Source organism: Bos indicus, chromosome 19, assembly GCF_029378745.1.
Source record: "Bos indicus isolate NIAB-ARS_2022 breed Sahiwal x Tharparkar chromosome 19, NIAB-ARS_B.indTharparkar_mat_pri_1.0, whole genome shotgun sequence".
In the NCBI taxonomy this organism is placed as follows: Eukaryota; Metazoa; Chordata; class Mammalia; order Artiodactyla; family Bovidae; genus Bos; species Bos indicus.
The window spans coordinates 3067059-3085597 of NC_091778.1; positions in this window are offsets into that span (position 1 = coordinate 3067059).

Below are 18539 nucleotides of genomic sequence, written 5' to 3' on the forward strand. Positions count from 1 at the left end.
ATTGTGGTGTCAGGTGACAGTGGCCTCATAGAATGAGCCTGGTGATTCCCTCCCTCTGCAATTTTTCTGAAAGAGTTTGAGCAATATAGATGTTAGCTTCTCTCTAATTGTTTACTAGAATTTGCCTGTGAAGCCATCTGGCCCTGAACTTTTGCTTGTTGAAAATTCTTAATCACAGTATTGATTTCACTGCTTGTGATTGGTCTGTTCATATTTTCTAGAACTTCCTGGTTCTGTCTTGGAAAGCTGTACTTTTCTAAGAGCTTTTTTCATTTCTTCTAAGTTGTCCATTTTATTGGCATATAGTTGTCCATAGTAGTCTCTTTGTATTTCTGTGCTGTCTGTTGCAATTTTTCCATTTTAATTTCTAATTTTATTGATTCAAGTTTTCTTACTTTTTTCCTTGGTGTGGCTGGCTGCTGAATTATAACTTGTTTATCTTCTCAAAGAACCAGCTTTTAGTTTTATTAATATTTTTGTGGTTTCTTTCATTTATTTCTCCTTTGATCTTTATGATTTCTTTGCTACCACCAACTTTAAGGATTTTTGTCCTTTGTTTCTAGTTGTTTTAGGTGTAAGTTGTGTCTGACTCTTTGCAACCCCATGGACTGCAGCATGCCAGGCTTTCCTGTCCATCACCAACTCCTGGAGCTTTCTCAACCTCATGTCCATTGAGTCAGTGATGCCATCCAACCATCTTGTCCTCTGTCATCCTCTTCTCCTTATGCCTTTGATCTTTCCAGCATCAGGGTATTTTCCAATGAGTCAGCTCTTTGCATCAGGTGGCCAAAGTATTGGAGATTCAGCTTCAGCATCAGTCCTTCCAATGAATATTTAGGACTGGTTTCCTTTAGGATTTACTGGTATGATCTCCTTGCAGTCCTAGGGACTCTCAAGTGTCTTCTCAAGCATGACATTTCAAAAACATCAATTCTTGGGTGCTCAGCCTTCTTAATGCTACAACTCTCACATTCATACATGACTACTGTAAAAACCATAGTTTACTAGATAGCCCCTTGTTTTCTCTGCTTTTTAATACACTGTCTAGGTTTGCCATAGCTTTTCTTCCAGTAACAAGCATCTTTTACTTTCATGGCTGCAATCATCATCTGCAGTGATTTTGGAGTTCAAGAAAATAAACTCTGTCACTGTTTCCATTGATTCCCCTTCTATTTGCCATGAAGTGATAGGGTTGGATGCCATGACCTTAGTTTTTGAATGTTGAGTTTTAAGCCAGACTTTTAACTCTCTTCTTTCACCTTCATCAAGAGCTCCTTAGTTCCTTTAGGTGTAAGATTAGGTTGCTTATTTAATGTTTTCCTCCTTTCTTGGTAGATACTCAAATTGCTATAAATTTCCCATTGGCACTGTGTTGCTGTATTGCAAAGATTTGTGGTTATCATATTTTCATTGTCATTTGTTTCTAGGTGTTATTTTTTAATTTATTTTTATTTCCTCCCTTACCAGTTGGTTATTCAGAAGTATGTTGTTTAGCCTTCAAGTGCTTTTGCTTTTCACAGGTTTTTTTTTTTTAATGTGATTTTTATGTAATCTTACAGTGTTGTGGTTAGAAAAAAAAAAAAAAAAAAATTCTTGATACAATTTAAATTCTCTTAAATTACCCAAAGCCTGATTTGTGACCCAAGATGTGATGTGTACTGGAGAAAGTTCATGTGAATTTGGGAAAATAGTGTATTCTACTGTTTTTAGATGAAATGTCCTATAGATACCAATTATTTACAAAAGGTCCAATGTAGCATTTAAAGCTTATGTTTCCTTATTAATTTTCTGTCTTGATAATCTGTCCATTGGTGTAAGTGAGGTATGAAAGACCCCCACTAATATTGTTTTACTGTTGATTTCCCCTTTAGATTTGTTAGCATTTGCCTTATGTATTGTGGTACTGCTATGTGGGTGCATATATACTTATAATTGTTATAGCTTCTTGAATTGATCCCTTAATCATTATATAGTGTCCTTCCTTGTCTCTTGTAGTAGTTTTTATTTTAAAGTCTATATTATCTAGTACTAATACTGCAACTCCATTTTTTTTTTTTTTAGTTTCCATTTGCCTGTAATATCTTTTTACAGCCTCTCACTTTCAGTTTGTATGTGTCACTAGGTCTGACTGAAGTCTGTCTCTTGTAGAGAGTATATATACAGGTCTTTTTTTTTTTTTTTTGTAGCCACTTAGCAAGTGTGTCTTTCGATCGGAGCGTTTAATCCATTTGCATTCAAGGTAATTATTGATGATTGATCCTATTACCATTTACTTTATTGTTTTAGGTTTATTTTTGTAGGTCTTTTCTTTCTCTGTGTTTCCTGTCTACAGAAGTTCCTTTAGAATTTGTTGTAAAGCTTTTTGGCTGTTCTGAATTCTCTTAACTTTTCCTTGCTTGTAAAGCTTTTGCTACCTCTGTTGAATGTGAATATGATCCTTGCTAGATACGGCAATCTTGGTTGTAGATTTTTCCCTTTCTTCATTTTAAGCATATACTGCCACTCCCTTCTGGTATGCTGAGTTTCTGCTGAAAGATTAGATTTTAACCTTATGCGGATTCTCTTGTATGTTGCTAAGTCACTTCAGTCGTGTCCGACTCTGTGCAACCCCATAGACGGCAGCCCACCAGACTCCCCCGTCCCTAGGATTCTCCAGGCAAGAACACTGGAGTGGGTTGCCATTTCCTTCTCCAATGCATGAAAGTGAAAAGTGAGTGAAGTTGTTTAGTCGTGTCTGACTCTTAGCGACCCCATGGACTGCAGCCCACCAGGCTCCTCCGTCCACGGGATTTTCCAGGCAAGAGTACTGGAGTGGGTTGCCACTGCCTTCTCCTCTTGTATGTTATTTTGTGCTTTTATTTTGCTCCTGTTAATATTTGTGTTTAACTTTTGTTAGTTTGGTTCATATGGCTCTTGACATGTTTTACTTTGGCTTTTATCCTGTATGGGACTCTCTGGGCTTCCTCGATTTTGGGTAACAATTTACATTCCCATGTCATGGATGTTTGAGGCTATAATATCCTCAGCTATTTTCTCACACACTTTCTTTTACTCTTCTTCTTCTGGGAACCTTGCAATTTGAACTTTTTTGCATTTAATGTTATCCCAGAGGTCTCTGAAACTGTCTTCATATCTTTTATTTTTTATTTTTTTCTATTCCTCTCTGTTCCACTTATTTCTACCATTTTATATTCCAGTTCACATATTCGTTCTTTACATCAGTTATTCTGCTACTGTTTCCCTCTAGGGCATTTTTTATTTCAGTTTTTGTGTTGTTCATTCCTTATTTCCTTTCCTTTATTTCTTCTAAGTCCTTGTGTTAGGAAAATTAAATAGATAGTCTTGTTTAGGCTTCAGAGACAAAGCAGAGTAGGCCTCTGACCTTGCTTTTAACCTGCCTGGACCCTGCCCTGACTGTGAGTGACTGTCCTGAGTGCCTGCTTTGAGTGAAAGCCTTGCAGCATCATAGATACCAGAAAAGTCTTGATATTGTCAAGCCCCTAGAGGGAGTCTGGTCAACCAAGTTCCAGGCTTAACAACATTCCCAGTTTTACATGACAAAACAAGAAGCATTAACATGAAACCAGAGCTGCAGTTTGCTCACAGATTGATAATGTATTCCTTTGTGTTCTGGGATTATAAGCGAGAACCCTGCATTTCAATTTTTGAAATCTCACGCATGGAGCTGACATACTGCCTGGGACCTTTTTCCAACTGGGACTCCAGATGTGCTATCATGGGATTTCCCAGTGCTGTTTAAATTTGTATGTTGGTCAAAGCCCAATTTGGTGATGTTATCCTCTACTGTTTCTCTTTTCTTTTAATGTTAGTATATTGAAAGTATGCTAGATAATTTTCTAATAAATATTGGTATTATTTATTTATATATAACAAGTGGCTTATTTTGTTAGCATATTCTTTGAACCTGAGATGAAAGTGAAAGCTTTCTGCAAAACATTAATAACCAATCTGCCACTTCCCTTTCTCTCTCCTTTCTTTGTCTAATTGCTGTTTTACACCTGCCAACCTCCCCATCTGTCTCCATTCCCATCAACTAATCCCTGTCTAACTTCCCTCTCAAGGAGGAGGGGGAGCCCAGCTTTCCTGACTCCTTCCTCCATTCTTACAAATTTCTTTACCCCTTCCGATTCTTCTGATCAAACAAAGACCCCACGTCCCCAGAGGGAAAATCCAAGATTTATATCAGCTGATCTATTCCTGTTATCAGAGTCAATTTGAGCACTGTGTAGTCAATATCTTAGCTATGAAACTATGATTACAGAAAGGAAAGATGCATTTCTTGACACAAGATGGCCATGATAGTCTTTAGACTCTGGAGAAAATGGATTAAAATGAAAAGCTATTTTTTTTCCCCTTTGAAACTGCAAAACCATTTCTTTTTGCATATGCAGTTAAAAACAGTTAGCTTATTAAGAAGGCCTGCTTAGGAAGAAGCTTGAAGTTAACCCCTGCCATGTCCTTAAGATATATAGCCCACGTTTCCTGAGCCTTCAGTTTGGGACTAATTGATAAAACTTAAATCCTAGGGGCAATAAAAGGGAGGCAGGAATGGGCAATAGATATTTTAAGTCCCAGGCAGAAACTGTAAGATCTGTCCATCTGGATGCATGTATATATTAGTGTGTGTATTTGTTTTTAGATGATATTGCTGCTACAGCTAAGTCACTTCAGTCATGTCTGACTCTTATTACTGAGGTTAATTTGCAAATGAGCTCTATTCAGTTGGCTTAAAGAAAAGTAACTACTTACAAATCAAACAATTACAAGAGAAAGTAATCTAAATGAATTTCAGGTTTACATAAACTAGGAAATATTTTATATTAAATATCTAGTATTAATGTTTATTTGCTAATCTACTTAAGACGTGTTTTGAGTCATCAGCATTGCGGAATACTTTATTGTGTCTAGGTTTAATGTAAGCTACATTTGTCAACAAGAAAAGTAATTTGAGTGAAGAACATTTTAAAGAAAGAAAATGTGACTGAGATAGGAATTTTAAGATAAACTCTATTAAAAATAATTATGCTTTTAGAAGGTCTGTCTAAAATAGTCTCCAGGTTGGGGTAACTTGAATTTCTAGGATTGTGCTAAACTGATGAAAGTTTATTGAATAGCTAGGTCATTTCCAAATAAAATAAGATTTTGAAACATTAATTTTGAACACCAGCTTCCTCTTACAAAGAAAGTAAAGAGATTTCAGACTATTAATGAATATGTTTGGTGCCATTGTGAGATGTTCTCCATAAGAAAGTAATTTTTTTTAGAACTTATCACTAGTATTTATGCTCACCAATCTACAGAATGATAATATAAAGTACAATTCATGGCTGTTTAAAGAAATCAGGACATGTGTTTTTAGTAAAATGGTATGAGGAATAAAATTACATTTTATTGCAAGAAAAGAAAGTAGGTCTGACTTACAGGTGGCTGTGTCTAAATGAACAAAATGCTTTTTAAAAAAGAAGTTTATGGAAAGTGAATACAAAGAAAAAGGTTTTGTACATGATATACGTTTTCTTGAGATGTTGAACTGCCTTTGATAATGGATTTTAAGTTTCTTTGCTTTTAAAGTAGTCTGTTCTATGTTTACCTTTGAAATATTTTCTTACTTTGGCTAAGAGAAAACCTGTTGTTTCACATTGGCCTATATGATCCTATCCAAAAAGGCTATAAACCCTTTTGCTATTTTTGGCAAAACGTCCTAAATTAAACTAATAAATTTCTTTTGATCTCTTCCTTTGTGGCTTCCCTTGTGGCTCAGCTCGTAAAGAATCCGCCTGCAATGCAGGAGACCTGGGTTCAATCTCTTGGTTGGGAAGATCTGAAGAAGGGAAAGTCTACCCACTTCAGAATTCTGGCTTGGAGAATTCCATGGACTGTATAGTTCATGGGGCTGCAGAGAGTCAGACATGACTGAGGGACTTTGAAAAAAAAAAAAAAAAAAACAACAACTTTTTTTCTTTTGACCTCTAGCTGACTTTGGGGTGTATCAGAGGGCACCTGAGACATCCCAAAGAGAAAGATTAAATTACCTGGGTTCATTTGACATGTTAAACTATATGGGAAGTGATTTTGGAGGAGTGATCAATCTTGTCAGGTTATATGGTTGTTGTTACTAATATAGATATCCTAAAAATTATGTGGAATTCATGAAGATCAGATACATCCTGATAAAATGTTGTCAGTTATAATTTTACTTATCTTTTTAAAGTGTTACATGTTACAGCAATGACCAGGTTGCTTTCTCAATTGCAAAGCAATCAGATTTTAAACATGCCTTCTAAGCGTCTGCCTGCAATGTGGGAGACCTGGTTTCGATCCCTGGGTTGGAAAGATCCCCTGCAGAAGGAAATGGCACCCTACTCCAGTACTCTTGCCTGGAGAATCCCACGGACAGAGGAGCATGGCGGGCTACAGTCCACGGGGTCACAAAGTGTGGGACACGACTGAGCGACTTCACTTTCTATGGTTTCACTCTGATGCCTTTGTAAGAATACTGCTACTTCTTCAAGATTTATGGAAAAGACTTTCTAAGATTAACCGGATAAACAAATTTCATTAACTGTCCATATAGTCAAAGCTATGGTTTTCCCAGTAGTCTTGTAGGGATGTGGGAGTTAGACGATAAACAAGGCTGAAGAATTGATGTTTTCAAATTGTGGTGCTGGAGAAGACTCTCAAGAGTCCCTTGGACAAGAAGGAGATCAAACCAGTCAATTCTAAGGAAAATCAACCCTGAATATTCATCACAAGAACTCATGCTGAAACTGAAGCTCCAACACTTTGGCCACCTGATGCAAAGTGGTGACTCATTAGAAAAGACCCAGATTTGGGGAAAGATTGAAGGCAGGAGGAGAAGGGGATGACAGAAGATGAGATGGCAGGATGGCATCATGGACTCAATGGACATGAGTTTGAGCAAACTCAGGGAGATAGTGGACAGGGAAACCTGGTGTGTTGCAGTCCATGGGGTCACAAAGAGATATTACTGAGCAACTGAGCAAAAACAAAAGTACCAGACTGGAATTTTATTTTCTCTCTGTCTGTTAAGAGAACACTGTTTCCTTAGAATGTGGCTTTTGATAACAGATTGTTAATTTCTCTGCTTTTAAGTGGTTTATATTTGTTTTTAAAATATTTTGTTACTTTGGTAAAGTAAATAAGTTTATTTCACAATGATCTATGAAGATTAGGGTACATGTAGATAAAGCTGATTCTGCTTCTACAAAATTAACCCCTCACTGTCAGACTATTCTGATCCTGATTTCCTTAAAACATGGCAATAATCTACTCCTAAATTTGGAAATTAAAGTGGGTAAGTAATAACTATAAATCAAAGAGTCAGAGCTACAGAAAATTCAAGATGGCTGCTTGTTTTTTTCCCAGCACCCTGGCAAATTCCATTTTTATTTGATGGTATAAAGCCTTCCCTGGCTGCAGGATTAATGCACGCATAATGAAAAATGTTTATGTTTCACTGGACATTAGCTTCTAGTGTTATTACTTCTAGGATCATCCCTTGTTGTTATGTAATATTGTTAAAATTTTAATTAAGTCATTAAAAGGACCTCTAAGTGTCCTTCTAAATCTTATATCAGTAGTAAGTCTTTGGATAAAGATCTGATGTTCCATGATCTACAACCAGAGATTAACATTTGGCTATAATCATTTAACTAAGTCAGATGACCTGACGATATACTGGGATATACCTAATGAACTTTCTTAACTTAAATGTATACTTGTGACCTTACTAATAACTGATAGCTGTATTGTTTTCTATGGGCTTCCCTGGTGGGTCAGATGGTAAACAATCTGCCTGCAATGTGGAAGACCTGGGTTTAGTCCCTGGGTTGGGAAGTTTCCTTGGACAAAGGAATGGCAACCCACTCCAGTATTCCATCAACATAGGAGCATGGAGGGCCATAGTCCATTGGATCGCAAAGAGTCAGACATAACTGAGCAGCTAACACTTTCACTTTTACATATTATTTTCTATGCTGCTTGTTTCTGAAAATTGTTACCTCTTACATTTACAAATAATTGACTGAACCACTGATAAAATGATGATATATATAGTTCCATATGAGATCAATGATTTTATTAATGCAAATCTAGATATAAGTAGAAGCAAGAAAAGGGAATATTTTCCTGGACCAGGAAGCTAAGACAGGTATGATCCAGAGACTTTTACTATTCATAGGGCCTGGTCCAATAACAGTACACTGAGTGGCCTATCAATGGAATCTTTGTCAGATCTGGGAATGAGCCTTCCCAGCACCATGGGATACAAAAGCCATGAAATGCCCCCAAACTATGGTCAAATTTATGGTTTTGAAGGGTCCCTGCTAACTGGAAACTGACTGCCACTGCAAGATTAAATCATGGCCACTACAGTTGCTGACCTTCAACTCCTCTTGAAAGGAACTGAGGGTGGATATCAGAGATTAGGCACTCCATGCTCTCAAAAAAAAAAAAAAAAAAAAAAAGGACAAAACAGGTGTTCAGATTGTCAGATGTTCTCAAATGAAGTTTTTTTTTTTTTTTTTGGTTCAATGAACTGAAATTCTTATATCTTCTCAAACCTAAAGAAATGCTAACATTATGGGCCAATGTAACTTCTCTACTTTCCTGTATCTTTAACCCTCTTGTTCATGATCTGAGTTCATGATCTGAGCCACAGTCAGCTCCTGGTCTTGTTTTTGCTGACTGTATAGAGCTTCTCCATCTTTGGCTGCAAAGAATATAATCAATCTGATTTCAGTGTTGACCATCTGGTGATGTCCATGTGTAGAGTCTTCTCCTGTGTTATTGGAAGAAGGTGTTTGCTACGATCAGTGCGTTCTCTTGGCAAAACTCTATTAGCTTTTGCCCTGCTTCATTCCGTATTCCAAGCCAAATTTGCCTGTTATTCCAGGTGTTTCTCGACTTTCTACTTTTGCATTCCAGTCCCCTATAATGAAAAGGACATCTTTTGTGGGTGCTAGTTCTAAAAGTTCTTGTAGGTCTTCATAGAACTGTTCAACTTCAGCTTCTTCAGCGTTACTGGTTGGATTACTGTGAAATTAAATGGTTTGCCTTGGAAACGAACAGAGATCATTCTGTCGTTTTTGAGACTGCATTCAAGTACTGCATTTCGGACTCTTTTGTTGACCATGATGGCTACTGCATTTCTTCTAAGGGATTCCTGCCCACAGTAGTAGATATAATCATCTGAGTTAAATTCACTCATTTGAGTCCATTTTAGTTCATTGATTACTAGAATGTCGATGTTCACTCTTGCCATCTCCTGTTTGACCACTTCCAATTTGCCTTGATTCATGGATCTGACATTTCAGGTTCCTATGCAATATTGCTCTTTACAGCATTGGGCCTTGCTTCTATCACCAGTCACATCCACAAATGGGTATTGTTTTTGCTTTGGCTCCATCCCTTCATTCCTTCTGGAGTTATTTCTCCACTGATCTCCATTAGCATATTGGGAACCTAATGACCTGGGGAGTTCCTCTTTCAGTATCCCATCATTTTGTATTTTCATACTGTTCATGGGGCTCTCAAGACAAGAATACAGAAGTGGTTTGCCATTCCTTGTTGCCAAATTCAGACTTAAATTGAAGAAAGTAGGGAAAACCACTAGACCATTCAGGTATGACCTAAATCAAATCCCTTATGATTATACAGAAAAAGTGAGAAATAGATCTAAGGGCCTAGATCTGATAGATAGAGTGCCTGATGAACTATAGACGGAGGTTCATGACATTGTACAGGAGACAGGGATCAAGACCCTCCCCATGGAAAAGAAATGCAAAAAAGCAAAATGGCTGTCTGGGGAGGCCTTACAAATACTGTGAAAAGCAGAGAAGCGAAAAGCAAAGGAGAAAAGGAAAGGTATAAACATCTGAATGCAGAGTTCCAAAGAAAAGCAAGAAGAGATAAGAAAGCCTTTTTCAGCGATCAATACAAAGGAATAGAGGAAAACAACAGAATGGAAAGACTACGGATGTCTTCAAAAAAATCAGAGATACCAAAAGAACATTTCATGCAAAGATGAGCTCGATAAAGGACAGAAATGGTATGGACCTAACAGAAGCAGAAGATATTAAGAAGACATGGCAAGAATATACAGAAGAACTGTACAAAAAAGATCTTCACAACCCAGATAATCACGATGGTGTGATCACTCACCTAGAGCCAGACATCCTGGAATGTGAAGTCAAGTGGGCCTTAGAAAGCATCACTACGAACAAAGCTAGTGGAGGTGATGGAATTCCAGTTGAGCTATTCCAAATCCGGAAAGATGATGCTGTGAAAGTGCTGCACTCAATATGCTAGCAAATGTGGAAAATTCAGCAGTGGCCACAGGGCTGGAAAAGGTCACTTTTCATTCCAATCCCAAAGAAATGCAATGCCAAAGAATGCTCAAACTACCGCACAATTGCACTCGTCTCACACGATAGTAAAGTAATGCTCAAAATTCTCCAAACCAGGCTTCAGCAATATGTGAACCGTGAACTTTCTGATGTTCAAGCTGGTTTTAGAAAAGGCAGAGGAACCAGCGATCAAATTGCCAACATCCGCTGGATCATGGAAAAAGCAAGACAGTTCCAGAAAAACATCTATTTCTGCTTTATTGACTATGCCAAAGCCTTTGACTGTGTGAATCACAATAAACTGTGGAAAATTCTTCAAGGGATGGGAATACCAGACCTCCTGACCTGCCTCTTGAGAAACCTATATGCAGGTCAGAAGCAACAGTTAGAACTGGACATGGAACAACAGACTGGTTCCAAATAGGAAAAGGAGTATGTCAAGGCTGCATATTGTCACCCTGCTTATTTAACTTATATGCAGAGTACATCATGAGAAACACTGGACTGGAAGAAACACAAGCTGGAATCAACATTGCCAGGAGAAATATCAATAACCTCAAATATGCAGATGATACCACCCTTATGGCAGAAAGTGAAGAGGAATTAAAATGCCTCTTGATGAAAGTGAAAGTGGAGAGTGAAAAAGTGGGCTTAAAGCTCAACATTCAGAAAACAAAGATCATGGCATCCGGTCCCATCACTTCATGGGAAATAGATGGGGAAACGGTGGAAATAGTGTCAGACTTTATTTTTCGGGGCTCCAAAATCACTGCAGATGATGACTGCAGCCATGAAATTAAAAGACTCTTACTCCTTGGAAGGAAAGTTATGGCCAACCTAGATAGCATATTCAAAAGCAGAGACATTACTTTGCCAACAAAGGTTCATCTAGTCAAGGCTATGGTTTTTCCTGTGGTCATGTTTGGATATGAGAGTTGGACTGTGAAGAAGGCTGAGCGCCAAAGAATTGATGCTTTTGAACTGTGTTGTTGGACAAGACTCTTGAGAGTCCCTTGGACTGCAAGGAGATCCAACCAGTCCATTCTGAAGAAGATCAGCCCTGTGATTTCTTTGGAAGGAATGGTGCTAAAGCTGAAACTCCAGTACTTTGGCCACCTCATGCGAAGAGTTGACTCATTGGAAAGGACTCTGATGCTGGGAGGGATTGGGGGCAGGAGGAGAAGGGGACGACATGATGAGATGGCTGGATGGCATCACTGACTTGATGGACATGAGTCTGAATGAACTCTGGGAGTTGGTGATGGACATGGAGGCCTGGCGTGCTGTGATTCATGGGGTCACAAAGAGTTGGACACGACTGAGCGACTGATCTGATCTGATCTATAATATATTAAGGTAAGAAGCTAGTACTTCATCCAGATTTAAGACAGCATTTCCCAGTGATTAATCCCAGTTGCTAGGTAGACTGCATGGTTTGAATGTTAGATCCATTATGTACCAGCTTGCACCTGTAGGAAAGGCTAAATCTTAGGTTGCTTACCTATCAAATTGGCTTAATACGTTGTAGAGTTGCTGTGAGGATTAGAATTAAAGCATTTGGCACAGAGATTCACACATGTGAGGTTTCAATAACATTTAACATACAATTATTATTAGTTCTCTATACCATGAAAGTTATTATGGCAATTGAAGGATTTTAGAGGACAAAGTGAAACAAGCAGGTTTTGTTTAAGATATTACAGTTTTATTGGTATACTAGGACCCACAGAAAGTCATCTTTCTGTTTTTTTCTGCCTCTTTTGAATGGAAGGATACTTCACAACTTTATGAAAAATCATTAGTGATTTCAAAGAGATACAGGGCATAACAGAGTATCAGTCAAGATACTAGATAAAGGGACTAGATAAAGATATATACCATTGCTCAAAGAGACTGTTTTAGCCTTGGAGAAAGAACACAGATACTTTATTAATGGGACCGATTTAATACCCTTAAGAATGAGAGTTAGCACAGTTAGTATTAAATAGCAGGCTTAACCGGGGGTAGGAGAACAGGCAAAAGGAACTAAAGAAAATGAAAGAGAAACAAACAAAAACGACAGCAACAAACCAAACAAAAAACAACAATAAAAAAAAAAAAAAACCAAAAAAACAGGGCTAAGTGACAAATAACAGTTAACAAACAGAAAAGGAAAATGCATTGAAAATGAAATATGTGACTATCTCACTGCCCCTCTCCACCTGTAATTCTTTTAAGAACAGTTCTAAACTCTCATACTGTCATTTAGGATAAATGCAGCCCTGGGTGGAGTGATTTGGGCCTGAAGTCTGATTCAGAATGAGATGGGAAGAATGGGAGAGTAGGTAGGGAGTTTTCTAATCTTTTTCTATAACTTTGATTTGATTCCTTTGTCTATGGTGGAAGTTCTAAAGGTTAGTTTGTGTTTTAGAGTATGAAATAATCAAAAGCCATTAGTCCTAGCAACTCGATCTCTACATCTATGAATCCCATTGCACACAAATGGGATCCAGACTCAGGAGTTAATAGTTCACTTGCAGCAAACAGATTAGCACTTGGAGTAGGGTTTTCCAGGCTATTCCTTGAGATTTTGTGAGGTACTAATACATGGTCTATGTAGAAGTGTTTCTATGGTCATATTAGTCTGGAAATAGTGACTTAAGCCGAATCATATCAAGTTAATCACTGTAGGACTTCTCAAATACTTACTATGCCAATGTTTACCATTAATCTCCCTGCAGGTAGATCTAGGTAGAAGATAAGATGTCAGGACAAGAAAAAGAGTTCTTCTGTCAATGTAGCCAGTCTAGTGAGAAATACAGAAAAGAGTAATCTAGTCACAGAAAAAACTTGCAAATACTTCTGCTGAGTAGAATATTCTGCTTACCACTTAGTCACATCACTTATGCCACTTCATTTTCTCAAAGCCAAAACCAAATCACTGACTTTATCTTACTGCTACTTCTTGTCTGTCTTGAGACATCAGGATATGGCTAAATATTGAGATTCTTGGAATGTTCAGCTATACATTGGCCTTGCATTTTACCAACAATCAACTCTATCTTAGTGCTCCTGGTCTCAATCCTGTCTCCTAGATTCGTTCACATGACAAAGTCATGAACTGTTTATTTCAAGAATGTAGAATTCATAGAGTCAGAGACAATAGAAAAGGAATAAATCTTAGCTCTTATCACATTCAATTTCTTCCTTAGGTATCATCATGCTGAATCTTAATTTTATAGCCGAGTTTTAGTAAAATAAATAGGACTACACATATCTATTATGCTTCCCAAGTTGTGTACTGTGAGAGTATAAGGTGTCTTTCACTAGACTGTGATATGAGTATGAATAGCACCCTAAAGTAATCTATGCTATAGATAACAGCCCTGATTAGATATGACAATATTTATCTACAATGTTTATCTTCCTGTAACTATGTATTACAAGAGGCAGAGAACAGGGATTAAAATGGGATAACCAAAAGAATATAAGTCATTAAGCTTAAATATTATATTTATGTCTAAAACAAAATGATTTATTATAAGATAAATTGCTAGGATGAACATATTACAGTTATCTAGTGAAAACTTGTATTATATCCCTAATTTTAAAACTTCATCTCCGTTTAGTAAATGACTAAAAACTAGCAAAAAAAGAGGGTGGGAATAGAAGAGAAGAAGTGACATTGAAGTATTTAGGAAGAGAATACAGGCAGAGGAAAAAACTACTCAGAGAACATGTAATGGAAATCAGATTTCAGAATAATTATATACATAGTTAATAATTATATATATATGACATATGTAAAATATCAAGTTATGTAACACTCCTTGAGTTATCTCATGTGGCTTGCTAAGTTGCAAAAAGATTAACACAAGAATGGAATGAGGTTCATGACATTGTACAGGAGACAGGGATCAAGACCATCCCTGTGGAAAAGAAATGCAAAAAAGCAAAATGGCTTTCTGGGGGGCCTTACAAATAGCTGTGAAAAGAGAAGCAAAAAGCAAAGGAGCAAAGGAAAGATATAAGCATCTGAATATAGAGTTCCAAAGAATAGCAAGAAGAGATAAGAAAGCCTTCTTCAGCGATCAATGCAAAGAAGTAGAGGAAAACAACAGAATAGGAAAGACTAGAGATCTCTTCAAGAAAATTAGAGATACCAAGGGAACATTTCATGCAAAGATAGGCACAATAAAGGACAAAAATTGTATGGACCTAACAGAAGTGGAAGATATTAAAAAGAGATGGCAAGAATACACAGAAGAACTGTACAAAAAAGATCTTGATGACCAAGATAATCACGATGGTGTGATCACTGACCTAGAGCCAGACATCCTGGAATGTGAAGTCAAGTGGGCCTTAGAAAGCATAGCTACGAACAAAGCTAGTGGAGGTAATGGAATTCCAGTTGAGCTATTCCAAATCCTGAAAGATGATGCTGTGAAAGTGCTGCACTCAATATGCCAGCAAATTTGGAAAACTCAGCAGTGGCCACAGGAGTGGAAAAGGTCAGTTTTCATTCCAATCCCAAAGAAAGACAATGCCAAAGAATGCTCAAACTACCACACAATTGCACTCATCTCACACGCTAGTAATGTTCAAAATTCTCCAAGCCAGGCTTCAGCAATATGTGAACCATGAACTTCCAGATGTTCAAGCTGGTTTTAGAAAAGGCAGAGGAACCAGAGATCAAATTGCCAACATCCGCTGGATCATGGAAAAAGCAAGACAGTTCCAGAAAAACATCTATTTCTGCTTTATTGACTATGCCAAAGCCTTTGGCTGTGTGGATCACAATAAACTGAGGAAAATTCTGAAAGAGATGGAAATACCAGATCACCTGATCTGCCTCTTGAGAAATTTGTATGCAGGTCAGGAAGCAACAGTTAGAACTGGACATGGAACAACAGACTGGTTCCAAATAGGAAAAGGAGTACATCAAGGCTATATATTGTCACCCTGTTTATTTAACTTACATGCAGAGTACATCATGAGAAATGCTTGGCTGGAAGAAACACAAGCTGGAATCAAGATTGCCGGGAGAAATATCAATAACCTCAGATATGCAGATGACACCACCCTTATGGCAGAAAGTGAAGAGAAAGTAAAAAGCCTCTTGATGAAAGGGAAAGAGGAGAGTGAAAAAGTTGGCTTAAAGCTCAACATTCAGAAAACGAAGATCATGGCATCTGGTCCCACCACTTCATGTGAAATAGATGGAGAAACAGTGGAAACAGTGTCAGACTTTATTTTTGTGGGCTCCAAAGTCACTGAAGATGGTGGTTGCAGCCATGAAATTAAAAGACACTCCTTGGAAGGAAAGTTATGACCAACCTAGATAGCATATTCAAAAACAGAGTCATTACTTTGCCAACAAAGATCCATCTAGTTAAGGCTATGGTTTTCCCTGTGGTCATGTATGGATGTGAGAGTTGGACTGTGAAGAAGGCTGAGTGCTGAAGAATTGATGCTTTTGAACTGTGTTGTTGGAGAAGACCCTTGAGAATCCCTTGGACTGGAAGGAGATCCAACCAGTCCATTCTGAAGGAAATCAGCCCTGGGATTTCTTTGGAGGGAATGATGCTGAAGCTGAAACTCCAGTACTTTGGCCACCTCATGCAAAGTGTTGACTCATTGGAAAAGACTCTGATGCTGGGAGAGATTGGGGGCAGAAGAAGAAGGGGACGATAGAGGATGAGATGGCTGGATAGTATCACTAACTCGATGGATGTGAGTCTTAGTGAACTCCGGGAGTTGTTGATGGACAGGGAAGCCTGGTGTGCTGCGATTCATGGGGTCTCGAAGAGTCGGACACGACTGAGCGACTGAACTGAACTGAAGGAATAGCAACTTTGTTCTCTATCCTACTATGAGGTTTACTTTGTCAGGTAACACTTATACCTTAGACATTGGAGGGAATTTCACAGTATTGTTAGTTAGTTTGTTTGTTTTTTTGGCCTCATTTACTTTACATAATGTCTCCTACTAGAATGTGACTACATTGAGCACAAAGATTTTGTATTCCATCCTGAGCATCCTTCATCTCTAACACAGTGCTTGCTCCATAGTAGACACTCAATAAATGACTGTTGAGGGAGCGAAAGTCATGACTTCTCTCACCTGTCATTTGAGAATCTCAGCTCCAATCTCAGCAAGCTGTTTTGTTATGCCAATTAAGTCTCAAGCTCATTCATATGCTACATGTTACAACAGGCTATTTTAACCAAGACAGATATTTACAGGGCCTCCTCACTTCCTGGGCAAGTATAAAGGTTAACAACCCTAATATTCATTCTGAATTAAAATCAAGAATTCCTGTTTGCTTAGGTTCCAAGAGTAAATCTTCCAGTACATAGAAATGTATCACATTGATGCTTCTGATGGGCAGGCTGCCTAGAACTTCATTGAGTTATCAATGCTTCTACTTGATCTAATGATAATGGAGGCTTGAAAATAAACAGCTTTGCCAACTCCAAATAGCTGGTTTGGTGGCTGGGAAAACAAGAAAGCTTTGCACAAAGCTAAGAGTTGTCACAGGGCTCGGAGTTTTTAGTAAATATCTGCAGTGAGTTCAGGAGGGGAATATGTATAATATTGTATATGAAACGAGTTGCCAGTCCAGGTTTGATGCACGATACTGGATGCTTGGGGCTGGTGCACTGGGAAGACCCAGAGGGATGGTATGGGGAGGGAGGAGGGTTCAGGATGGGGAACACATGTATACCTGTGGCAGATTCATTTTGATATATGGCAAAACCAATACAATATTGTAAAGTTAAATAAAATAAAATTTAAAAAAAATAAAATAAAATCAGAACAAGAAATTAGACCTTGAATTCAGTCGATGTGTTTGTGGAACACTCACCATATGCAACTAATTAGCTACCACTGTGTAAGAATGAGAGGGAAGTGGATGTTAATGCTACTGAATCGAAGCTCTTGCACTTGCAACATAACAGGTCAATAAATTAAGAGATGAGGTGTTGGAATAAGGAATAGTGATTTTGAAAAATCAGCAGACCAAGAGGATGGTGGACAAGTGTCTCAAAGAACTATCTTTCCCAAGTAAGAAGTCAGGTTTCTTTTAATACTAATAGAGGAAGGAGTGTGGCTGGTTGTTGCAAATATTTGTTGCTAGCCAGACTCTGGAGGGGATATGATGATTCTTTGTTCTTGGAAAGAAGTTCTAGAAAGGTCTAGTCATACTCTTCCTGTAGACCTTCAACAATATTAATATTATTTTCTGTCCTGAAACTTTTTATCTCTATATGAATGAAAAGCATCATAAATTTAAAGGGCAAACCTGGGAGAGAAAGCCTTGAGAATGACCATTTTGTATATTTTCGTCCATAGGGAACATTCTTTCACAGAAGTGCAGAGTCAACATGACCAAGCACAGGCAACAGAACACACAGGCTGGAGCTGAAGGATAGATCCAACAGTGAGTCATGTTACTTCTTTTGTTACATTGTCTAACTCTACCACCCAGGCAAGTCATCTGACCTCTGTGGTATCAAATTTTGCAATGATTTCTGCATCTATAAAAAGGATATGGTGACAGAAATGATGACTTGATAGAAAGGGAAGTGGGAAACATTGACACTGGAGTGAAATAAATAAGCCTAGATCCCATTCAGAAATCTACAAAGTTCTGCCCATTGAAACTAAAAATTCAGCTTTGCTTTGATTTCTTCATCTATAAAGGGGTAATAATATTATGGAGGGTTATCCAAAAATAATAAGTTTGATGGTCACATGGTCACATAGAGCTCAGCCATTTAACATGGAATGAGGAAAGCAAGAATCAGAATACATCTAATGTGTTGTGTGTGTGTTTGTGTGTAATAATATGCAAGTTGAAAATTAAAGCAACACCCTTTAAATGGACTAGAGTTAGAGGCTATGGTCAAGGAGGGGAAAGGAGTGATAAAAATAATGAAGGGTAAAAATAAGACAAAAGAATCATTCCACATGAACCATAGATAATTGTATTGCTGAACTGCCTAGTATGAATGATTCTATCTGTGATCCATGAAGGGGAAAATGTAATCATTTAAAAATATATATAATTGCAAATCATAATAACTGGGATGAATATAAGAAAAATATGCTATTATTAAGAATAAAGGGAGGAGTAGAGTCAAGACGGTAGAGTAGGAGGACATGGAG